The sequence below is a fragment of the Globicephala melas genome, chromosome 18 (assembly GCF_963455315.2).
Source record: "Globicephala melas chromosome 18, mGloMel1.2, whole genome shotgun sequence".
NCBI classification, from domain to species: domain Eukaryota; kingdom Metazoa; phylum Chordata; class Mammalia; order Artiodactyla; family Delphinidae; genus Globicephala; species Globicephala melas.
The window spans coordinates 9547543-9573970 of NC_083331.1; the positions used below are offsets into that span (position 1 = coordinate 9547543).

Here is a 26428-nt window from a genome sequence, read left to right on the forward strand (position 1 = left end):
CTCACAGAATAGGAGAAAATATTTCCAAACCATATATCTGATAAGGGCTTGTCTACAAGAATATATTTAAAAACTCCTCAACACTCTGAAACAACTCAACACTTTGAAAAGACAAATAACCCAATTTAAAAATGGGCTTACAAAAAATTTTAAAAGATTTAACAGACATTTCTTCAAGGAAGATATGCAAATGGCCAACAGGCATGTGAAAAGATGTTCAACATCATTAGTCATTAGGGAAATGCAAATCAAAACCACAGTGAGATAGTATTTCATACCCACTAGGATGGCTATAATAAAAGTCAGATAATAATAAGTATTGGTGAGGATGTGGAGAAATTGGAACCCTCACACATTGTTCGTAGGAATTTAAACTGGTACAGTCACTTTGGAAAACAGTTTGGCAGTTCCTCAAAAAGTTTAACACAGAGTTACCATATGACCCAGCAATTCTAAGTATGTACCCAAGAATAACAAAAACGTATGTTCACACAAAAATGTGTAGATGAATATTCATAATAATATTCATATAATCATAATAGCCAACAAGTGGGAAGAATCCAAATGTCCATAAACTGATAAATAGATAAACTAAATAAAGTTTATCCATAAAATGGAATATTACTCAGCAATAAAGAGAAATGAAGTACTGATACGTGCCAAAATGTGGAAGAACCTTGAAAGCATTATGGGAAGAGAGTAACGAGGCACAGAAGACCACATGTTGTATGAGTCCATTTATATGCAATGTCCAGAACAGGCAAATCTATAGAGATAGAAAGTTGATTAACGGTGGCCAAGGACTACAGGGTAGGATTAACGGGGAAATGGGAAGTGACTGCTAATGGGTGGGGGGTTTCTTTCTGGAGTAATGAGAATATTCTCAAATTGATTGTGGTGACGGTTGCACAACTCTGTATACAGGGTAAAAACCATTGAGCTGTACCCCTTTTTTTTTTTTGAGTTGTACACTTAAATGGGTGAAATGTATGGCATGTAAATTATATCTCAATAAAGTTGTGTTTTAAAAAAATTTATGTCCTGTTAAAAAATAAAAATAAAAACACACACTCTAGAACCAGATTACCTAGGTTGGAATCTATCTTCACCACTTACCAGTTATGAAGCCCTGAGCTATCAGTAGTTACTTAATTTTTCTGTATCTAGTTTCTTCATCTGTAAATGAGTGAGTACTTCTAGCTGAGGTCTCAAGGGAAATTTTCACAGAGGTGGAATTTGGGTTGGTCTCAAAGACAGTTGTTTTTATAGATGTAGAGATGAAGACCTTAGAAGGGAGGAGACAGGAACTCACAATTCTGGAGGAGCAACTGTGTGCTAAGCATTCTACAAACATTAACTTTATTTAATGCCCCCTACTTTGTACTTATGAAAAAATTGACTCAAAGTGAAGTGATTACATGACCAAGTAGGAGTTCAATGGCCGGCCCAGAAGCTCCTGTGTCTGGCCTGAGTGATGGCTGTGAGGAGGCAAATACAGACAGCTGCAAGAGGGATGAGCTGGAGGCTGTCTGACAGCATGGGATGGGGGTGGGGGTAAGTGGCAGTCAGACTGTTTAGGAACTCTGATGGCCAGACAAGTTTTCTGGATTTCATCCCATGGGTGATCGGGAACATGCCTATAGGGAATAGGAACTGCCTGTAAAAAAAAGGCCATAAGCAGTAGGGATGTGGATGTATTTTACATGTAAAAAGCTAAATTCATTTTGTATGTTATTATATAACTCAAGTGTGCCTTTCAGAAACCTTACAATGTTACTCAAAATAGGCATAGTCTGAGAAGCTTGCCTTTAGTGAATTTTCCAGAAGAGAAATTGGTTTGCTTCCACAACTGAAAGATGACTTTTATAGATGAATTAAACTCCTATCCAAGGCTGAGAGTTTGTTAATTTGAGCTGCTGATTGTTATCAAATGACAGATGGATTTTGATGGGAGTTTTTGGAGCTAAGAATAGGTAATAGAAGTTTTAAAACTCATTGAAATTCTCAAAAGATGAACAAAAATTGTAGTCTCACTTTGTACAAGAGCTCAGTGAAAAGGAAAACCACCATATATGTAATTATTCAAATGGCACAACAGATTTGCATTGTATACTCATTTATTCAGTGGTGTTTGTTTTTGACTAGCAGCGTGAAGTTTTGCCTACGTCTCCTACTTGGAAAGAGATTCTTTCAAGGCCATCAACAAACAGAGCGTCCAGCAAGCATCTGAAGTGCCTAGGGGCTGTTAGAACTGGCACGCCACGGTTGGCACCAGGCAGTTGAAGGAACAAGTTGCAGATGCACACTCAGTCCCATTTTAGGTATCCCAACCTCACGTCATGCTGCTAGGTTAGTGCCTGTGTGTGGAAAGTTTCAAATGCAAGGGTGTGCTTTCTCTCTAAGCCTCAATGGAGATCTTAAACCTCCTAGAAGGGTGCTTTTGGGGAAAAAAATGAGGGAGTGCATTTTTGTTTACTGCAATAACTAGGAGCTTCTACTAGAATTTAGTGACTATCCTGAAAGCCATGGGACAGGCATGCCCAGGGAAGAACTGCCCTGCATTCTGCATGATTTCCAGACCTCCTTCCACATAAATTATTATCTGAGCTTCTCTGCAACTAGAACTTAATTCCATTTTAGAGACAAACAGAAAGTAGTTTTTACATGGTTTTAATACACACTGAATTTTCCAGCAATGAAACTACCATGTAAATTGTGGGAAGGCTAACATTTAGTATTATTTAGACTTATTTTAAAATGTTAAATATGACCATCTATGATTAAAGCATTTATTTTGTAATTACCTAGGTTTTTCAATACTGCTCCCATGCATTGATTATACAATTTCTCTATAGCTTCTTGTAGTAAAGCTTTTTCTAATCCATCCTCATTTTCTGTTGCCCATGGAAAGAAATGACCTCTAGTGTCTTTTTAAATATGAGTCTGACTGCATGCATTGCCATGAGGTGGAATTTCAAGAAAGGAGATAGGTTTTTTGTTCTCTGTCCCATGTTATAACACAGGGAATTAATTATTGTGACACCATACATGAACAAAGCTCAGCTCATTTGCAAGAAATCAAACTTTCTCATTTTCTCTACATAAGAGTTGACAATTTGTCTTAGCATCTAATCTTTACTTTAATTAAGGTTATTTTCTTTTGCCTTTTATCATACACATAAGTCTGTCGGTTATTACTCATCTCGACCCTGGTTTTATTCTAATTCTATCCTTACCTCTACTCCTTCATTTTCCTGTAACTCTTCTACCAAGTGGCTTCGCATATTCTTACCTCTTTTAAATCTAAAACTACTCATCAGACTACTTCATTATATCTTCTAATATAATCAAGCTGAACATTATATATTAAATACACAATCATTTAATTGTAAATTACTTTCCTTTTATTTCATTATATATTAAATACACAATCATTTAATTGTAAATTACTTTCCTTTTTACTTATTACACTTCATTTATTATGTTGCTTTTCAAAATTATGTGTATCTTTTATCCATAAATTTCCTTTCAGAGTGGTAGAGTGTACTTATTTGTTATAAAACTTATTATGAAATAATTGTTATATTAAGTGGCCACAGTACTTCTATTATTGAAGCAAAACATTTTTTTTACCTTTTATATCTAAGGAAGCAGAATGTGACTTATCCAAGATAACATATAAAGAATGAGCTTTGGGCTGCCCTGGTGGCGAAGTGGTTAAGAATCCACCTGCCAAGGCAGGGGACACATGTTTGAGCCCTGGGCCGGGAAGATCCCACATGCCGTGGAGCAATTAAGCCCGTGCACCACAACTACTGAGCCTGTGCTCTAGAGCTCGCGAGACACAACTACTGAAGCCCATGTGCCACAACTACTGATGCCTGCAGTGCCTAGAGCCCATGCTCCGCAACAAGAGAAGCCACCACAATGAGAAGACCGTGCACCGCAACAAAGAGTTGCCCCACTCACTGCAACTAGAGAAAGCCCGTGCACAGCAACGAAGACCCAACACAGCCATAAATAAATAAATTTATTAAAAAAAAAGAGCTTTGATATCTTAAAAGTTAGAACATCTTGACTTCTCCTTCTATTCTTGGTTTATGGCCTCGTATCCACCGTTAAAATGCTTTATCATGTATCACTTGGCTACTCTGTAAATATAAGTTGTAGTTGGAGGTGATTATGGGAACTTTGTATAGAGCTAGTAAGTAAGCAAGCAATAGCCACTGTATATTGACCACATGCAGGCATCATACTCAGAACTTTCCATCTGTTATCTCATATAACCCCCATAATAATTATGCCAAATAGGTATGTTGTAATGTATGTTTGCAGATTAGTAAAATGAGGCTTATTTCGGTAACTTCTGTTACCTCAGCAACTTGCCTTTGATGATGAGGCTAGTAAGTAACAGGAGCCTACACTCAATCTTCAGCCTGTCTCTAATGCCCACATGTTCTGTCTCTAAAAAGAACAGTGTTCTTTAGTTTTGCATTAAGAAATGTAAAAGATAATAAATAAAATAAATAAATAAATAAATAAAAATAATATTTTGGATTGCAGAGGGAAGTAGGAATGCTTTCAATAATTCCACTAAGGAAATCAATAATCCCTACAAGTATTTCAAATCAAAACAATGGAGGAAAAGACACTATAACTCACACCGGTGGCTTACTGATTTTCCCTAGCTATGCCATGATGATATCCCCTTTCTCACCACTTAAATTGATTCACTAATGTTGCTCCCCACAGACTGTGTCAAACAGCAAATCACAGAGTGACTTATAAAAAGATGTTATAATTTGTGCTATCAAAATGTGACTAGTCTGAACCGAGATGTGATGTGAAGTGTGAAATACTCCCAAGATCTTAAATACTTACTACAAAAAAGTGAAACATCTTATTAATATTTATAATTTTTATTTTATGTTGAAATGATATTTTAGAGATATGGGTTAAATAAAATATTTTAAAAATTAATTTCATTTGTTTCTTTTTACCTTTTTAATGAGGCTAATAGATTTTAAATGACATATTTGCCTCGCATTTGGGGCTTGCCTTATATTTCTATTTGTACTGTTATGGAGCATATGCATTTTCAAATAACCAATGTTAAAATCAAGTCGTGGGAAAAAAATTGAAGGACAAAAGCAAAACAACACTCAATACCTGGTGTGCTAGAAAAATTATTTGACTAAAGTTTCAATGTTAGTTTCTTCTGTCAGTCAGTAGAACAGATGCATACATGTTAACAAGTCATTTAATGCCTATTAACCTCAGTTTCTGTAAGATCAAGATAATAACTACACAGTAAGTTCCCTACATACGAACCTTCAAGCTGCGAACTTTCAAAGATGTGAATATGTGTTCGCATGTCCAATCACGTAAGTTAGTTCACGTGTCTGTTGTACATTGTCATGTGCGCTTTTGTGTACTTTACTGTATGGTACTGTATAGAGTACAGTAGTACAGTATCTTTATTTCAAGCCCAGGGTGTCTGGAAGCAAGCATAAAAGCAGCGGTATATAGTTGATTGCGTTAGTTGGTTACCCAGGCTAACTTTGTTGGACTTACAAACAAATTGGACTTACGAATGCATTCTCATAATGGAACTTGTTCGTATGTAGGGGATTTACTGTATTGCTTACCTCACAGGTTGTTACAAATGTAAAATGCAAATTATTTCATTCGTTCATTCATTCAACAAAAATTTATCAAGAACCCAGTATGTGCATGTACCGAGGATACAAAAAATAATAAATTGTGGTCTGCTTTCGAGGATATAACTTCTGCAATAGAAGATATAGAATATTACAGGAGATATAACTTCTGCAATAGAAGTTATAGAATGTAATAGGAGCCATGACAGGGAGGATCATAATGTGTCATGTGCCGGTTTACTCTGTTTGGGGGATTAAGGGAAAGTTCAACAGAAGAGGGATTAGCCTCTGATCTGCCTCTTGAATGTGCAGAGGGATTTACCAGGTGGGGAGGTCAGGGAACATCTTGTCTTTGTGTCTCTGAGGAGTGAGAGAGCAGAGGGTGTTCAGTGAACAACAGGGGAGATTAAAGTGCTGGCCGGTAAAGGAGGAGAGGGGTACCCATGTTTCCATGTCAGAAGGTTCTGGGCTGGAAATTTCTGATACAGAGTGAGAGAAACCCCAATTACTTGCCAGCTGTTGGTGATGGTGCCCATATTCTAATGTGATTTTGGAATCTTTGTTCCTTTCTTAGAGGAGGATGTTAACAAAAGTCATACATATAAATTAGCGGAATGTAATTGAATAGTATTCAATGATTAATTTCTGTAAAAAATTATATGGGTCAGAATATTCTTTTTTTTAAGCATATGATCAGCCCTCTGGATTAAAACAATGTCTCATAAAAGGTCCCACATTTTCAACTGGATAATTTCAGGGCTGCCTAGGGGAAGGGGCAGCTTCACAAAACAACTGGAGCTTACAAAAAACCCATTTAGACCTACCAGTATTTCCAAAGACTGAATTAGTGGCTAGAGGTAAATATACATCAAAGTTACTCATCTGTAGTAATGCTGCAGTCAATATGACTGAAAATTTTCCATGGGACTATATTTATTTGTAATAAAATTGCAGTGAAAATAATGGTGTGTGAATGATGGTTTCAAGATTATATATTTTTAAATATAGCATACTTATAAAAGGCAATTTCGAAAGCAAAAATTATGGCTGTCTTTTAACTCTGGTATTTTCCTTAATGCACTATTTACGGAGATTGCATTTCAAGAATAATAAATATAAACATGGACTAATCTTAAATCTATTTACAAGATGTGGGTATATCGTAGAACCTCAAAATGAAATAATACTTTGTTTTCAATATTAACTTTATATTATTCAAGAAACCAATATGCTATGCATAAAAGTAGAGAGATCTATTTTTTTAAGATAACAAATAAAAAGATAAAATCATGTTGTTATTGAATAGAAAATTTTTATATTTTCCTTTCAGATCATGAAACAAATAGGACATAAGGTGAAAAGGATGTTTTTCAGCTAAGGTCTATTATTTGCAAGAAATGGTACTGAAAAACAAACAAATTAGTCTTCAATGTTTCTGACTGAAGAAATTATTGATTATATCAAAGAAAGATTCTCTTAACAAGAAAATACTCTTTCCCTGCTGCCAACAAACTAGCTACCAAGTGTTGTATCTGCTTTCTGCTTTTCTGCTTTCTGGTCATGATCTCATCTATTCAAGGTCTCTCACCCTCTAGTAGAATCTGCCTCATTTCCCAAAAGACCACAAAGGGGAGAAACCAGGTACTGATTTGTCTTTTATCATTTAGGGTTTGCTCAAGTCTGGCTTCCTCCAAAGATACTATAGAGGCAACAACAGCAACCATAAGATCAAACCTCTTTCTTTGCTTCAATTTTGGTCTCCAGAACTCATTTTTTATAAATGATTACTATTTATGAGGGAACATTTAAATGAAGTTTTATTAAAATATTTGCAAAAGTAATTTTTCCTTGATTTTAAGGGTCCTGCCTGTGTCCTTGCCATATTTACACTCTAAATTGCTGGTATATAAATATAACAGAAAATATCTACATTTTGATCACTTTATGTATTGTTTGTTTATTCTCTTCCCCACTAACTGTGAGCTCCTCGAGGGAAGACACTGTCTTTTCCTTCTTTGTGTTCATTATGTAATGAATCATAATGCCTATGCAATAACTCAATAAATTTACGAATACATAAAATACAGTGGTTGGACAAGTAGTAGCAACGAGCAACTCCCAGGCCCCCCACCACCCCACAATCCCACTATACTCCTCAAGAAGTATTTGTTTAGTGAAAAGTACATGATCTTAAAAATCAAATAGAACCAGGTTTAAATTCCAACTTAGACACTCATTGAGCAATTTAATCTTACTGACCCTTATTTTTTATATGTAAAAAGTGAGGACAATACCTCTTACATTACAGGGTTTCTTGAGGATTGAATGAGTGAATATTCATAAAGAATCATCATAATCTAGCACACAGTAGGCACTCAATAAACACTGATCCTCTATCTTCCTCTAATATCCCAGACTTATCCTCTTCAAACTGGATACTCAGCAATGTGCCAAGAATGCCACAAAGTCACTGCATAAACACAGTGGTCTTCCTACTGCATATATATTTTTTCTAGATGGCACACAATTATCTTAATACAAAACAGTTATTCAGGAATTCTTCGAGTCATCAAATGTTTTTGAGCACCTGTTATGTAGCAGCAGTCTGTTGGGCACAGGGGATAAAACAATAAATAAGACATGGGCAATCTAATCTAATGGAAAGGAAGGAAGGTAGGTAGGAAGTGAGGAAGGAAGGAAAAAGGAAGGGAGGGAGGGAGGGAGGAAGGAAGGAAGGAAGAAATTAAATTCTGACAAGTGCTGTGAAGGAAACAAAAAGTTGCAGAGCTAGAAATTAGTGGGGGGAGGAGGCAACCTCTTCAGATAGAGGGGGCAGAGAAGAGTTTTAAAAGCAGGTGGATTTAGGGGGCTTCCCTGGTGGCGCAGTGGTTAAGAATCCACATGCTGATGCAGGGGACACGGGTTCGGGCCTTGGGCCGGGAAGATCCTACATGCCGTAGAGCAACCAAGCCCGTGCTCCACAACAAGAGAAGCCGCCGCAATGAGAAGCCCATGCACCGCAACAAAGAGTAGCCCCCGCTCGCTGCAACTAGAGAAAGCCTGTGCACAGCAACGAGGACTCAACGCAGCCAAAAATAAATTAATTAATTAAATTAAGAAAAAAAAAAGCAGGTGGATTTAAGCTGGATGATGAGGAGACAACCATGCTAAGAGTCGGGGACAAGCATTTAAAGTGGAGGAAATAGCAATGCAAAAGTCATCTGAATTCTTCAGGTAAAACAAATTTCATGTTTGCTGGCTTGGCAATTTCCCTGACTTCCTGTTATTGGGGGCTTTTTGATAGATATTTGGGAAGCACTGCCCCGGAGAAGACTTTGCATGCCAGGTGCAAGAGGTAGGAATGGTGGATAAAAGCCACTCTCCTTTCCATCTGTATTTAAATTGGCAGCTTACAAGGGCTATAAGTAAGTATCCAGAATAAACTGGTACAACTCAAATATGGAGCGAAAGAATGTGAACTAGATTTACATAGCTCTTAAGCTTTATGCTGCACTTGCATTTCAATGATAGAGATTCATACAAATTAATATAAAATAAAACCAAGTTTCCTCTCAGAACACGCTGATGCTTTCCTTTTGCTTCATGTGGGCATACTGCCACGAATGGTAATTGCTTCTCTTTATGTAGCTATAGGAAATCACAATTTTATAACTTATTATTGTAAATTTCACTAGTCACACATTTACTGAAAAGCTCTGTTTTCACTAAAGAAATCTCAAGAGAGGGGATTTAAGTTGGATAACTTTCTTGAAGGAGGGATAATTTTATCTCATTTATCTTAGTGTCGCTAAGACCTTGCACAGTGCCAGGGACATAGTAGATGTTCAACACTCTATGAGTTAAAATGAAGTCATAATTTCCAGTTGGGGTTGGTGAGGGGCATTGAGAATTTCTCGATTTTGGGCATTTGTCACTAGAAGTAAATTCTAATGAAATGGAAGAATATTCCATAGCATATGCTTCTGTTCATAATCATTGGATTTGGCTGCACGTTTGAGTCCCTGTGTGCCCTGCACCTCTATCACTTGGGAAATTCTTTTTGTGACAGAGCCTTCATATTCTTGATAATGGGCCTAACAAAACTCCATAACACAATGAAGCTGAGGGGGCAGAAAGTAATTACAGTACTCTCAGGAAGGAGGGATAGTTATGGCCAAGAAACTTGTTTTGAAACTATGCTTGGAGGAGCTGTCCGCGTTGCCCTAATGAAATTACTGAGAAAAAAATAACATAAGTGATTTCTTCAGATGTGACCTTATTTTCCCTAGGTTTTTAACTCATTTTCTAAATGGAAGAGAAATTTTTTTTTTTTTTACACTCTGGAAGCGAAATGTACATTGTATGTGAAGAACAGTTTATCAGTACAAGATTCAAATATTCTTGATAGTGAGCAATACTGGAATTTGGCTTTGGTCTCCTATTTACAAATTGAAGAAAGGAAAAATACATACCATGAGAAACTGAATTTAAGGGCAGATCAAGTCAACTACAGCTATATGGGTTAGTTTTTAAACATTTATATTCACTTTTCAAAAACGAATTAATTTTTCATTCCATTAGGAAGTCACACCATAATATGTACCATTTATTTCCATTTTGACTTTTTATCTCACAAAGGTCACAGTGTTGATCGGCATAAACTCAGAATTTACTCCACTGTTACCACAGCAAATATTCCTTCCACAACTAGGCTGAAATATTTTGGTCCTATTGGACAGTTTATTGGACCCCTTAAAAAAGAGTGTAGTTATTTAGTGACACCCTCTCTTAAACTATTAGTGAAGGTAAGCACATCGACTGGCCTTTAGACCACCTCCTTGTGCCTAAGCTTTTCTGCTTGAGATCACTATTACATTGGGTTCCCCATGTATCTCTCTCCAGTGACTGAGACCAGAGGAAAATGTGGATCAGGCCACACAAGAAAGAATCATTAGGAATCACCTTACAAGGGCAAACAGTGAGGCTGGGTCACAGTATGTCCTTTTTCTATGTCATGTTACATCTTACGTCTCTCTATATTGAATAGCCTCTTCTGTCTGACCTCTATATTACATCTTTGGTAAAACACACAGAGAGAAGCTCTTGGACACTCCAATCAAGAAGCAATGATGGGAAGCCAAAAATGAGGGGATCTGACTTCACATTTTACACACAGCAGGAAGGAATGACCATTAAAAATTTGAATCGTAAAAATAATCTGAAAGATGAGATAAAAAAAAGAGGACAGCTGTTATTGAAAAACCCAAACTTATGGACTATTTTACATTTGCATGGAAATTTGAATTAGGCTTCAAAAATTCTCCTCTGATTTACATGTGAAGAAAAATTGTCCTCAGACTTCCCTCGCCAATATTTCCTACTCCCAAAGCGCTTTCCATAAAATTTATGTGAAAACTGATTTGACTCTTTTCTAGTTTCTGCTGGCCTGCTTGCCTATTCTTTTTTTTTTCTGTCAAGAAGAAACACTAGCTGGCAGAGTGCATAAGCAGCTAAAAATTGAGCCTCTGGTCGATTGAAGCCCCACTGCGTGATACCTGAATACTTGTAGGTAAGCTCCACATCCAATCTGGTGCATTTACACCGGATCAGAGTCACCAAAGACGGACTTCCTCATTGGAGATTTGTTAGAAAAGTACTTGTCAGTTCTGGCCAGGAGTTAACGGCAGTTGTTTCTTATTTACTCTCTTGACTGTAGCTTTTATGTGATGGAAAGTATTTTTTAACTATAACAAGTTTGATTTGCTTATGATAAAAAGAAAATAAATCTATCACATTCTAGTTAAAACCTTCACATGCTACTTTTTTGTGTAAATCCCTCATTTGGTGATTTCTGGAGTGAAGTACAGTCTTTGCTGACGTAAATTCAAGATCAACTCTAGCTCAGGTTGGAATTTCAACAAGAGAGGTGAAGCACAGAGGGTTCTACTTATGGCATAGTTTACAACTGGGACACGTTCATAAGATTTTAAAAGTGGGCTTTGCTTATTCCCTACTTAGGTGTCAGTTGGTTGAAGGTTATGTATTGTTAAGGTCTCAAATATAAAAATGGATATGGACAAAACTGTGCATGCTTGATGCTACAAGCATTTCACAGAACAGCAGAAGAAAACTCGGTCTGGTGATTTTGCTACAGCTGGTGGGCCCTGCACACTTGTTGGTCCAGTGTGAAAGTCTCCTTACAAATCTCCCCAGGAGACAGAAGAACAGCAGATGACTATATCCCAGAGACCCAATGCTGATGCTAATTTGAACTGAAGCTGAGATCTTGGGTATCTGAATAGGGACTAAAAGTTTTCTCCAACAGATTAAAGAAAAAGAGGTCTTCGAAAACGAAAACAATGATGGTTACCGAAGATAAGGGCAGCATTAGAGTATTATTTTTTAGTGGCATTATTTGACAAGATTATTTCAAAAAAGCCTTTAAAGATATTAACTCAGAGAAAAGAAGTTTTAATTTTTTCATTGAACTTTTCCAGAAACATATTATCTTCAACATGTAAAGAATGTGTGTAGTGGAGTCACACAAAGTTTTTGAAGTGGCTTCCTTTCAAGTGTAAACATTTAAATGACCATATGAAGTAAACACAAATGAGAAGATTCAGAATATGTCCACAATGACTGTTCAAATAAAGAACTGTTCAAATAAAACAACAGCTGCTAAACCGTTGGTAAGAAGTGGTGGTTCAGGGGGTTGTTAGCTGTTATCTTATGTAGTTATTGAAATAAGAAATTCAATAAATTAAGATGTAAAACATTTAAATAAAAAAAAGATGTAAAACATTTTGATTTACACAGAACATTTCCAAATACAGAAGCTATACAAAGAAAAATTGCTACCCTTTTTTATTAAGAGGACTCACCTGAGCAGTTGTTTTGGTACGGGTGTAAGCTTTTGTTACTACTTTATCTATAGTATATATTTCAAGATAAAGTCTGGTTAGGCAAAGGAATTTCTTTTTTTAATTTCATTAAAATTTTTTTGAGATATGGTTCGCATATAACAGTATAGTAGTTTCAGGTGTACAACATAATGATTTCACTATCTATACAACATATTTGTATAGACAGTGAAATGATCACAACAGGTCTAGTTATGCAAAGTAATTTCTATCCGTATGGAACCAACTGTACAAAACAGGAATTAAACCCACGAAATGGCTGCACGAGTACCAGGGAAAAACTGAGTGAACTGATCCAGTTTTCAAGACGTAGAATATACTCTAATTTAACATCATACTGTGACTATCAATTATTCAGCAAGACTTGTGGCATGCTTAAATTTATAGTGACTAGGCAAGGCTCTTCAAACAACTTTTATAGATAAATAGTAAAACAGACTTCATCAAAGAGACTTACCTGCTCTCTCTTTGCTTTGTTTGTCAGAGAGCACCTGTATAAAAAAATAAAAACTCTCTTAATATCTCAAAATTACACTGTCTTCATCAAGAATATCATCACTGAGTTTGAAAAAACAGATTGTAAAATTAGAATCGAATGGCCTCCAGAAATGAAAGTAAAATACCAATTAGCATATTAGGATTGAATGATTTTAGTGTGCACAAAGTATTTGGAATAATACAAGTAATTAAAATACTCATTGACAAAGAAGATGCATGAAGTTTATTTTTCTCAGACTTATATAAAGATTTACACTATACTATGCGTCCATTTAGCAACTAGAGGAAGACTGAAGTCTAGTTTTTGTCATCTACTCCACTGTCCTCATGTCACCAACAACCTCCTTAGTGCTAAAACCATCCCCTGCCTCACTTTATCTCTCAGTAACATTATAGCAGCCAAGGCAGCTGAGCACTCCTCCCGTCGAAAGCTTTATCCTTCTAGGCTCCTGTTCTCCCATGCGGTCCCTGCTATCTCTTCTACCTCTCTAACTGTTCCTTTTCATTTTCTTGGTGGATTCCCTTCTTGCCTGTGCCATTCTTGCATATTGATTTAATTTACTTTTGTTTTATTTCGTTTTTCAGACATGGCACAGGGCTGGCTTCTCTTTTTACTTTGCACTTTTTCCAGGGTGATCTCATCTACTTTCCATCCATACCCTGATAACCTCCAGATTTATATCTCCAGCCCACATCTCTTTCCTTGAGCTTCAGGCCAATAGAGGAAACTGTTTATTGGACATCTGCGTTTGGACATTTCACAGACACCCCAAACACCATGTGTTCGGAGCTCAACATTATCCGCCCCCTCACACATACACCCAGCCCCAAACTGATACTCTTTCTGTGTTCCCATCTTAGTGAAAGGCATCACCATTGCTGTGGACTGAATGTGTGCGTCCCTCCCCAAATTCATGTGTTGAAGCCTAATCCCCAATGTGATGGTATTTGGAGGTGGAGCCTTTGGGAGGTAATTTGGTTTGGATGAGGTCATGGGGGTGGGTCCCCATGATGGGACTGGTGCCCTTATAAGAGGATGAAGAGCTCAGAGTTCTCTGCCATGTGAGGACTCAGCGAGGAAAATGGTCATTTGCAAACCAGGAAATGAGTTTGCACCAGACACCACATCTGCCAGTGTCTTGATCTTGGACTTCTAGCTTCCAGAACTGTGAGAAATAAATATTTGTTGTTTAAGCCACTCAGTCTATGGTATTTTTGTCATAGCAACTCCAACTGATGAAAACAACCATCTACCTGGTTGCTCAAATTGGAAACCCATCTTTGACACTTTTCTGTCCTTCCAGTTAAATTCTGTTTATGCCTACTCTCGAATATTGCTTGAATCTATCTTTTCATTTCTACTTCCACATCCTGGGCAACATTCATGTCATGCTTAGATAATTGCAATAGCTTTCTAACTTCTAGCCTGACTCTATCTAGTCTTATTTCCCCCCAATCTATTCACATCCAGTGTGATGTTTCTAAAATACAATTTGATCATGTTGCTTTTGTTCTTGGAACTGTTCAATGGTTCCCCATTACCCTAAGAATAAATAGAGTTTAGAGGTTAAGATCTATGTTTAGCAATCAGAAAGGCAGTTGCTTGCTGCGTGACCTTCAGAAAGTTACCAAATTTCTCTGAGCCTCATTTCCTCATCAGGCAAACAGGGTTGCTTTGAGGAGTAAGTACAATAATTCATGTGATGTGCTGAGCAACAAGTGTGGCACAGAAGAGACATACAATAAATATTTGTTGATTATTCTGAAGGAATTTCTCAAAAACAAAGACTTATATTTTATTAACTTTTTCAAAGCATCATGTAAATAATACTCTACGAGAGTCAGGAATGAAAGAGACAAAACGCCGATGCAGGCACCAGTTTCGTGGAAGACAATTTTTCCACTGACCGGGGTGTGGGGTGGGGGTGATGGTTCAGGAGGTAATGAGAGCGATGGGGAGCGGCAGATGAAGCTTCCCTCGCTTGCCCACTGCTCACCCCCTGCTGTGTGGCCCAGGTCCTAACAGGCCACGTACCACTACCAGTCCGTGGCCCGGGGGTTGGGGACCCCTGCTCTATACCACAGTTCCTTGCACCCCATTTTTATTCTCTCTCTCTCTCACCTAATTTTATGTCTCTGTTCACACTTACACTGGGTAAAAGCAAGCTCACAAAAGGATTGATGACTAACAATGAGAAGATTCACTTTTCCCAAGGATATTCATATTTTAAAGGCAACGTCTGATGACAAACACCAAGTACTGAATCTCTAATGGTAAAACTTGAGACACTGTGACCTGGAGGAGGAGAAAGCTCTCTCCACGTTTCTCAAATAATATCAAGTAGGTGACTATTTCCTACTCTAGAAAGAATTCAACTGACTGGAGTAGTGTATCATACTTAAATGGGTCTGACTTGATTTGGAAGCAAATATATTTAATGACTATTTGATTTTGAATAGCAAGTAGAATAAAATTAGAAATTTTATTTACTTTCTAATTTTTGTTTTAATAATTTAAAAATAATTTTTAATAATTTTTGTTTTAATAATTTTGTTTTAATAAATTTTTTGTTTTAATAAGATAAGTTTTGTTACCTGAACATAATAAAACATTAAGAATCTTTTTTTTTTTTTTTTTTTTTTTTTTTTTTGCGTACGCGGGCCTCTCACTGTTGTGGCTTCTCCCGTTGCGGAGCACAGGCTCCGGACGTGCAGGCTCAGCGGCCATGGCTCACGGGCCTAGCCGCTCCGCGGCATGTGGGATCTTCCCGGACCGGGGCACGAACCTGTGACCCCTTAATCGGCAGGCGGACTCTCAACCACTGCGCCGCCAGGGAAGCACAAGAATCATTTTTAAATATCATAATAATGTTTTAATAATCATTCAACATAGAAATAACCCAGTGGGATTCTTCAAGCTCAACTGCTTAAAAATTCTCAGTTATGAGCTAAGAGCAATTGCTGCAGGGAAATGTCAGCCTGAGGGCTTAAAATGGAAACAAAACATAGTAAGTAGGCTTTCTCAATCACTCCTTGAGATTGATTGCTAATAGAGCTACTCGCACATTAATAATGACAGTAATAATAAATAATCATTGACAGAAGAACTAAAGTCAGATTACTTGATTCCAAAATAAATCAGTGCAACCCAGGTGAAATAAGGATTTCCAGATAAAATAAAAGTATTTGACAAAAGTATGGCGAAGTATCCTTTAGTTCTAAATACAGAATGTTGCACTGAAAGGTGCAGAGTTTGAATTTGGTAAATGTATATGGAATATTAAAAATATTAACGTTGTTACGATGAGAAAAAAGTAGAAATTAAATGCCTGAAATTAAAGCAACAAAAATTAGTGTTCCTGAAAAAAAATAATTAAAAATATTTCTAAAGTTTAAAGATGTTGGAGATATTTGAAAATGAACCCCTAATGCATGTAACCATTTCAATAGTACATGAAAAATTAGACACAGAAGTGTAGGGACACTCCTTTCCCAGGAAAACTGATGAGACAAAGATTAAATACATATATTTTTTACTATGCTATGTCAGTCCTAAAATATTCATAAATGTGATGGTGAACATATATTTCCTTACGGATATACAGCAATATTTTAGCATAATAATTTTCATTAAAAATCACTAGATGACAGGAGCTGAGAGGAAGAGGGAATGAGGAGCTGTTGTTCAACAGGTACAGTTTTGCAAGATGAAAAGAGCTCTGGAGATGGAGGTGCTGATGGTTGCACAACAATGTACTTATGCCACTAGATTGTGCACTTAAAATGGTTAAGATGATACATTTTATGTTATGTGTATTTTTCCACAATTAAAAAGAAAAAACACAAAAATTAGATGCACATAGTCTATTGCCACTTGTTATATGTAACCTCCCACTATCTTACACTTCAAACCACTCTGTTTGGAAATCCAAATAGAATAGGTCTAAGATCCAAAACGTGACTTATGGGTACATAATAAGGGAACTGCCACTAACCTGGAGATAATTATTTATACTCCCTAAAGTCATCATGAGATTACAGTCGGCTCTAGAAACATAAAGAAGGAAAGGTGCTCTTTGGAGAAAATGTGGGATAATGTCATTCACTGATGCCAGGGCAATTAGATTAAAACTCTCTAGACAACCAATGGGTTATTTCTCTGGATATTTCATTATCTGTTGAGTGTTTAGTCAACATATAGAAACACTCATGTCTAGCACTATGCTGGGTGTTTGACCCTTTCTCTCTGTTGTATAGATGGCTGGGGGCAGGTAATTATCCCTCTGGAGATTCGGGAACTCTACAACGGTTAGAATTATCTCATGGATAAATCCTAGTAAATTCCTTTGAAGTATGTCTGAGTCACTTGCCTCGTTTGGTGAGATCCTCAGAAGGTGTTAAGTCTTTAATACCGCTAAAGCCATAATAATTATAAATCCATGTTCACAGAGTCTAAGAATAACAACATTTTAGGAATTTGTTTTATGAACATGAATTTAGTACACAATTGCTTTTTGGAACAAATTTACCCAGATATGTATCATAGACAAATATGCAGACTGAATGAATAGAACAATACTAGATAACCATAAAAACATCCAGATAATTTTTTATTGGGAGGCGATGGCCCTTGGAGCTTGTGATGATCAATCAAGTCAATAAATACATCGACTACTATTGTCCAAGTGAAACCAAAAAGCTGTTCCAACACCTGCTGTTCCTGAAACACAAAGGGCCCATTTGTTCCTAGTGCCCTTGCAGTAAGCCTTTAAAACTAAAAGCAGCAGATAAAATCCCAAAGTAAATAAACTCTTAGGAAAACATGTAAGCCATTTTACTATTTGCTCTTTACTTTGTCCAGAATACACCTGTTGGTTTTAAACTCAGCAAATTATACTCAGCGGTGACCCTGACTTAAACATTACAGAATACTGTCTAAGTAGCAATGAGCAGATAAGGTTAATCACCAGATTACCACTGGAAAGCTGGTTTCCTTGGACAAATATAAGGGATGTGAGTATTACACACTGACTTTGGCCCAAATAATTTAAGACTCACTGACTGTGATGTAGGTGAATATATATCTCAAAAAGAAACTTTTCCTAATCTCTCTCATGTTAGCTACTTAAAAGATTATGCACAAACTATACATAAAAATGAAAGAGAAAAGGAAATATTTAAAAGCATTGTAATCTCCAATTCCAGAGTCCTTTTAAGGAGCCCTGCTAAGAGAAAAGTTTCAACCAGAGTAGCAGTTCATGAAGAAATAAGATGAAAATTTACTGTTCCTCAATTACCATACTAAGTTCTCATTACTGACTTTAAATTTGAATTCAAAATATTCCAAGAATAGCCTTGTAGAGAAGTTTCCAAAACTTTTGATTTCTGTAAAAATTCCTTATAGTGGTTCCTACCTAATTGTCAAAGCTATCGCTTCCCTGACTCAGGCTGAGAAAAGCCTGTAGTAACTCTTAGTTAGTGGGGGTGTGGGGAGAAACAGAAGATAACAGATTTCCTCACAAATAAGTACACTATGAGAGCCAAATAAAAAGCTGTTAAAAAGGCTAGAGAGAATACATAACATAATTTTAAATCTACTCTTTCTTTTTATTTGATCTTCACTGATTTCCTTTAGACTTGAGATATAGAAAGTAATGCTTATTTTCAGTGCTATATGAAAATTTCAGTAAAGCTTAAGCATAAGAGTCAAATGAAAATCTACTTTTATGGATTGAAAAATATTTTGATTCAGCCCATGATGTATGAATCTTTCCACTTATAAATTTAAATTTTGGAATATGTATATTAGTATTCACATATTTGAATAGAAGTAGTAAGTAAGGCATAATTTCAGACATTTAACCTAAATGCAAAAAAATATATAGTCTTTACTAGTTCAGTGAGTCTAAAGTGATGTTATTTAATAAACCATGTCATTTTAATATACATGCTTGACATCTGCTGCTGATAAAAAGGATTTTATATTTTATAGTTAACATTTAAAGAAAAAACACAACTGTAGTTTTGCTATTTATCACAGACCACAGATGGCATAGGCCACATTTGGGTGGCTTCATTTCCTTCTTGAATAGTTTATATAAAGAGGCCACTTGTTTTCTCTCTTTCTGTGTATGTTTTATATAAGGTTTGGATCAAGTCCCAGAAATGAATAAATGAAGGAAGAAAGGAATGCCTCAAATGAAAATGAAGTTTCTTAATAACATAACTGATTATAGAATTTTCCTGGATCAAGCCTAGTTAATAAAGTTCATTCTAAAACAATGATCCAAGGAATTTTCATCTGGATAAATAGTTGAAGTAAGTTTTCCAGAACTGCGAAAAACCCTCAGGACCTAAAAAGTTCCATCCTTTGAACAACTGCATTTTCTCTAGGCAAAGTGGACTAATCCTTTGATTCAAGGCAGATTTTGCCAGGAGCCTGTAGGGAAGCAGCAGCTGAGCATGATGCTGCAGAGACAGCCAGACTGCTCTGGAGGTGTCCAGATGCTCTCCTTGTCTCTGGACCATGAACCTGGAATATGGATCTTCTTGTCCTGCTTTCTCAGACTTCCTGTGTTCCTCCCTTTAGATCCTATGCTGATGGTCCTGCTCCAACTTGGACATTGAGCTTGGTGTGTCCCCTGACTCTGACTGACCCCAACACACCAGCTCCTGACCCTTTCCTCTAGAAGATGTCACTGCTTATCTGGAGGCATCAATGCAATAGTATAAAACATATATAAATTTTCTTTAAATTGTGTTAGAAGAATTAAAAATCAATGACTACACTTACACGAGAATTTACCAGATAGTAATAACAGAAATATTATGAGACACTCAAAGTGACAAACAAAAGCTCTGAGTGCAAAGCCAATGGATTAATATATGAGAAATGGGAGTGTGAATTAATTAGCTCAAAATCAAACTTTTTTTCTCCTTATTTGGTTCAGAATCCTTTAATAATCATAAAAAGTGTTTGGTTTCATGATTTACCTACGAATTTCCTAGCCCAGTAACAAACTGCAGCCCTAGTAAAAAATGCTTCCAATACCTTGGTCTGGCTATCCAGCTTTACAAGAGTCCTGATCCACCCTAACATAACTGGTAAGAGTAAAACACTCCAAGATTTGATAATCTAGAAGGGTAGATAAGACATACACACAGAAACCAACAGAAAGCTATGCAATGAAGAATTTATTATGATACAGAATTAACTGATTTAGACAAGTGCAATTAACATTTAAGAATACCTTAAAGATAGTAGTGAAAGAACTTTCACTACATTTAGGTGTGCTGTTGAAAATCCAGCTGGATGAAAATGAAATTGAGTTCTCTACTCTGAATGAGAGTCACAGTCTAGAGCAGAAGACAGCCCCATAATGAGAAGGTTGTGACCCTTTGGAACAAATATACCAATAGAGGTGTACGTAAGGAATGATGGTTGCACAGAGAAAGGTGTAGTGGGCCTCATGAAAAGAATCGGGGGGGCGGTTGTATAGAGAATAATATTTAAGATCGCTCCTAATGAATAATCTCACTGGTAAAATAAAAGGGAGAGGGGAATTCCAGAGAGAAGGGACAACATGTACAAAGGAAAGGGGCAGAGGAAAGCATGACTCTGGGGAAATGCTGTAAATCAGTTATAGGGAAGAGTGTAAAATGATGGGGTTAGAAAGATTAAGAATGGGCTAGATAATAGAGGAATTTGTATACTATACTAAGGCACTGGGAACGATGCCTATGGGTTTATAAGGACTCCAAAATTATAGGCTGTAATGGTAATTCAGAAGCAACATAAGGGATGGATTGGGGGAGGAAAAGTTTGGACACAAGTCAGGGGATTGTTCAGTAGGTCAAGACCTTGTGAAACAAAAGGACCTGAAATAGACTATGTGTGAGGATGTGGTCATTAAGAGTCATAGTTAGGAGGGGATTGAGAGCAGGGAAAGAGAGAGAGAGAAGGATAGAGAGAAGTGGCTTGGATAGTTTTCAGGTTTTACTTAGGAAACTGGTCCACAGAGGTGTCACGCTGATGAAGATGAGCAACAGGGGAGGTGGTCAGAGGTTTGGAATATAAGGTAAGGAATTCTACTTTTAGACACATTGAGTTTGAAGAGACTGTGGGACACCGAATGGGGGCTGTATAAAGAAGCTGGAGTTCAGGAAAGTGGTCTGGACTGAATGAATATGGAATATCAGTGAGAATTCCAGCTCTGAAAGAAGTGGAGCTTGTTAGGGGAAAGTGTGATTATACCGAGAACAAGAGAGGTGAAGACAAAAGTCTGGGGGCATCATAGTATCTATGACGCTGAAGGAAATGACTGAGGGAAAGCAGCCAGAGAAAAGAGTGATATAGAGTATGACAAAAAAGGGAAGATTTTAACCAGGAGGAGTAGGTCAGTAGAAAAGGACTGAAAATGGACAACTCTGAAGATAATAAAATTTGGTAATTATGAAGTGGCCTTGGCTAGAGACAGGGAATAGAGAGTTGAACAAGATAAATTAAGGAATACATGGGAAATAAAGTAATCTAATCTCAAGAAGCTTGGCCTAGCGAGGATGAAGAATGCAAAAGTGCTAGCATTAGTGAAACCACGCAACTCAGATTGGGACTTGAACTCATGGTCTTTTCATTGAGATCACACACGTGGTCTCAGGACTTAATGAAGCTCAGGTTCTTGATGTCTCCTCGCAGAAAGAATTCAGTGAGAGACAAAGTGATAGGTAAGAAGTGGATTTATTTAGAGAGAAACACACTCCACGGACAAAGTATGGGCCATCTCAGAAGGCGAGAGGCACCAGGGTCTGGGGTTGTCAGTTTTTATAGGGGTGGGTAATTTCATAGGCTAATGAGTAGGAGGAGTGTTCCAACTATTTTGGAGAAGGGGTGGGGATTTCCAGGAATTGGGCCACTGCCACGTGTTGACCTTTTATGGTCGGCCTTGGAACTGTCATGGCACCTGTGCGTGTGTCACTTAGCATGCTGATGTGTTACAATGAGTGTATAATGAGGTGCAAGGTCCACTGGAAGTCAAATCTTCCACCATCTTGGATCTAGTTAGTTCTAAACAGTTTTTGTCATGTCCTATGGCTATATCATTCTTTCAAAGGTTGTGCCCTGCCCCCTTCCCTCCTGTTTCATTAGGAGGCAGTATGATGGAGGGCTTTTGTAAATTTGAAGAGATTTCAATATCTTCAGGGCCTGAGGAGAAGAAACTCAGTGAAGATTACAGATGCAGTTACAAAGAAGCAGGGATCCTGAGGAGGGGGCAAGCATGGACCCAGGAGTGCCTGATGGGGAGAAGACATGGAAGGTAGATACTGACAGCTTGGCTGAGGTGGACCAGTAGGGCGACAGCTGACAAAATTAGAGCAGGGAGTGGTGACAGAATGTAAGGGGCATACACATCTGCGGGCTTCCAGGTTTTTTGCGGGTATGAAGGCCAGGATGAGGGAGGTCTGCAGCTGAAGAGGGGGTACAGGGTAAATCTGTTTACCAACTGAGAAGCAACATAGTGTTTCCTTTTTGTAGTCCTCGGACTATAGTCTCATACTCAAATATATTTATACTTTATATAAATATAAAACTGTTCTGGGGACTTCCCTGGCTGTCCAGTGGTTAAGACTTCGCCTTCCAATGCAGGGGGTGCAGGTTTGATCCCTGGTGGGTGAGCTAAGATCCCACATGCCTCGTGGCCACAAAACCAAAAAAACATAAAACAGAAGCAATATTGTAACAAATTCAATAAAGACTTTAAAAATGGTCCACATTTAAAAAAAAACTTAAAAAAATATATAAAACTATTCTGTAGTTATTTCACAAATTCATCTCTCTCCTCAAGCAAACTGTGAATACTGGAAAATTAAGGCCTGCCTCTCTCTATTTCTTTTTAGGCATTATGGTACAGTACATCAGAAAGAGCTGGGGTTTTGAGGTAGACACGTTGGGTTTGAGTCTTGAATCCAACTCTGACTATTATATGGTTTTAGGCAACTTTTCTCACCTATCTGAGACTTAGTTTGCTTATATGTAAAATGGAGATAATAATATAGACCTCATAAGAATGCAAAGATTAAATTTAAAAATTGTGTACCATCTCTCATCCATAGCCTCCAGGACTAGATTGGGTACATAATAAGCTTAATATATGCCTTCTAAGTAAAAGAGGAACCTGGAAAACCTATGCACATCTACATGAAAATATCCTCTCTTCAACTACTATATTCAGTTTCATATCTAACTTTAAAAATACTGCCCACCATTAAAGAAAGTATGGAAAAGAAGTCATTCTGTCACACCCTAATTCCGTCCTTCAGTGATCATACCTTTCTCCTCACAGTTATATGTGCTTAAGTAAGAAATCCAAATTAAGAGTTTGGTTTGGCTCTTACCACATGGCGGGCCTCCTTAGGCAACATCCCCCCAGGTTTGACTGCTTCGTAGGCCTATTTGCCTTGGCTTTCAGGCTTGTTTTTATAGACCAGTCCTGCCAGCTTTTAAGATTATACAAGATTATAGTGGCATATTTTATTTAATGCTTCATTTTCTTTATAAGAGTGGTTTTTGGTTTTTAAAAAACAAAATGCCTTTTAAGTCTGATGACTTGTTCAGCTGAATATAGGCCAACTGAGAAGAATTGGGTCACCAAGTTCTGGACACAGCCCTGGAAAATGTCAGGAGTTGGATGGTCTACTCTTCTGGCCCCAGCTCAAGTAACTTCCTGAATGAATCTTAAGTGCTTTAAGAAATAAAAGCACTCTTAAGAACTTGTTCTTAAGAACAAGTGATATTGGCTTTGGGGGAGCATCCATTTCATTTTGAATTTGAAAACCACAGGAAAATCAATAGTTTAAGGATATGCCAATAACAGATGAAGTATAGGAGATAATAATAACATAGTATCACTACTTTTATCTGTGTTAATGGAGGTCTGGGACTTTATCCAGCAAAATATAATTTAACATCATCTTTAGATATAAATGATTGTATAGATACTTTGCTGCATTTAAATAAGAAAAGAGAAGCATTTCCTAAAAATGAAGACTTAAAAAAAAAGGTGAAGAAGGCGGTATTTTTGGTCCAGCAATTTGGTCCTCAATAGCAGAAAAAAAATGGCCTGAATTCTTCTTGCTTCTCTGTTCCTGCCAACCTCTGCATAAAGGTGCTGATGAGTAGTGAAAAGAACAAAAGGAATGTAATAGGAAGAAGAAACTTATAAAGCAAGGCTACAGGGAGATCACCTCCGTGCTTTGTGACCACCTAGAGGGGTGGGATAGGGAGGGTGGGAGGGAGACGCAAGAGGGAGGAGATATGGAGATATATGTATAAGTATAACTGATTCACTTTGTTATAAAGCAGGAACTAACATAGCACTGAAAAGCAATTATACTCCAATAAAGATGTTAAAAAAAAAAAGCAAGGCTGATCAGTTTATGATATGAAACTCACAAGCTAGATGGTACTTGAACAACCAAAAGATGACTTTTTTTTTCTTGTATTTACTTAATGCCTTGTCTCCTAACTTTAAGGGCTTCTGACTTGTGGCGGCTATAAATGCACGGGTTGGATCTTCTGCTCAGGGAGCTATAGCCCCTCTAGATCCACCACCTCCTTGGTGTTGAGGCCATACTTCCTGCAGGCTGCATCCGCCCAGTGAGTGAGGTTGGTGGGGATACCAATAGAGCCCTTTCTAGCCAGAGGCAGGATACTCCCTATGGACAAATTTGTTACAGGACCTTCCATTGGTCTGGCCAAACCTTTCTTGGAACCGCAGCTGGCCTGCAACTCCTCCTTCCCTCTCTCCTTCCATAAGTGCCAGACTTCCAATACAGTAGGGAGGCTCTTCCCAGCTTTCTTTGCTCCTGTTCTCAACAAGCCCCTTGCATGTCTAATCCTACCTTGGCATCTGCCTCTTGGCAGACATGAATTAACACATTCATCCACTATCTTGCATTTGTTTTATGGTCATAAGCAGGTATTTATGTACAGAAAAGCTGAAGCAAAGAAAGATTTAATAAACTGCCAAAGGAGATAAGATAACTCAAAGACCTTAGGGTTCCATCTTAGGGCCTGGGGCTCCATCTTAGGGCGTGAAGCTCCTGATGCCCCGTGGTCTTTCACTTAACAAATATTTATTGAATGCCTCCTATATGCCTGCTCTGGACCTTATCCTAAGAATAAAGGGCTCCTTTGAGTGGCATGCTCAGGTCTGTGATATAATAAGGTCATTCTGCTGCAGATTGGAGAAAGAATTCAAGGGGAGCAAGGCCAGATGAGAGGCCAGTTTGGAGGCTGGTGCAGTCACCAAAGAAGAGATAATGGTAGCACGTGTGAGAACAGCCCCAGCGTAGATAAAAGAGGTAGGGGAATATTTAACAGGGAAATATGAGAAGAGAGATTCAGCATAGACTTACTCCTCACCAGCCCTGGGCTATACTCTGGGAAGACAGGAAACAATAGACATTCCCAACTGTCCAGAAGCATTTGAATGACTTCTGTTCAAAGATGTGTGTGTAAAGGAACTTTTGCTTGACTCCAGTCCCTTAAAGCCCAGAGACATAATGGAAAACAGGAGGAAAAAAACCTCCCACACCAATAAAACAAGAAAATGGCCATATGCCTAAACCACAGACTATGACACACAGAAGTCAATTACAGTGGGAAGCTCTGCCAGAATGAGGGTGCTGAGAGCAGCCCCAAAACTCAGACTCTGAACAGGATGCAGATTTCTCCAAAAATAAGTGTCACAGTAGTGGAAGGTCTGGCCAGGCGACCCTCTGATTAGAACAACCAGTGCTAGGAGAAATTGGGAGAAGCAAGAAGTGCCTTGTGTGATGTGTCTTATGGACACCCGGGTCTGGATTTCTCTTGGAAGGGCCCCTCTGAGCACTGAACTGCCTGCGAAACGTGTTTATTATTATTATTTTTAATCTTGTGGGTTATTTTTCATTTTTACAGCTTTACTGAGGTAAAAATGACATAGAATAAACTGCATAGATAATGTAGTAAATTTGGACATATGAATATACCTGGGAAAACATCATCACAATCAAGATACTAAACATCTGCCTTCCAAAAGTTTCCTTGTGCCCCTTTGTAATCATCTTCCACAGCCTCTCTTGCCTCCCAGCTCTAGTCGCAGACAATCAATGACCTGTCTTCTCTCACTATAGACTAGTCTGAATTCTTAAGAATTTTGTATAAATGGAACAATACAGTATTTACTCTATTTTTTCTGGCTTCTTTCACTTAACATAATGCATTTGCGATTCATCCGTATTGTTTTATATATCAATAGCTCCTTTTTATTGCTGAGTAGTAGTCCATTGCATAGAGATATTACAATTTGT

At 37.6% G+C, this 26428-nt stretch overlaps 1 protein-coding gene across 1 annotated transcript in view; it reads right to left on the minus strand.

Annotated features, from left to right (window-relative positions):
- Positions 1-26428, minus strand: part of STARD13 (StAR related lipid transfer domain containing 13) — a 320629-nt gene that overhangs the window by 283112 nt on the left and 11089 nt on the right. Inside the window, exon 2 of the mRNA XM_060287920.2 lies at positions 13038-13071. The gene's annotated coding sequence lies outside the window, so the exon portion shown is untranslated. The remainder of the gene's footprint in view (positions 1-13037; positions 13072-26428) is intronic.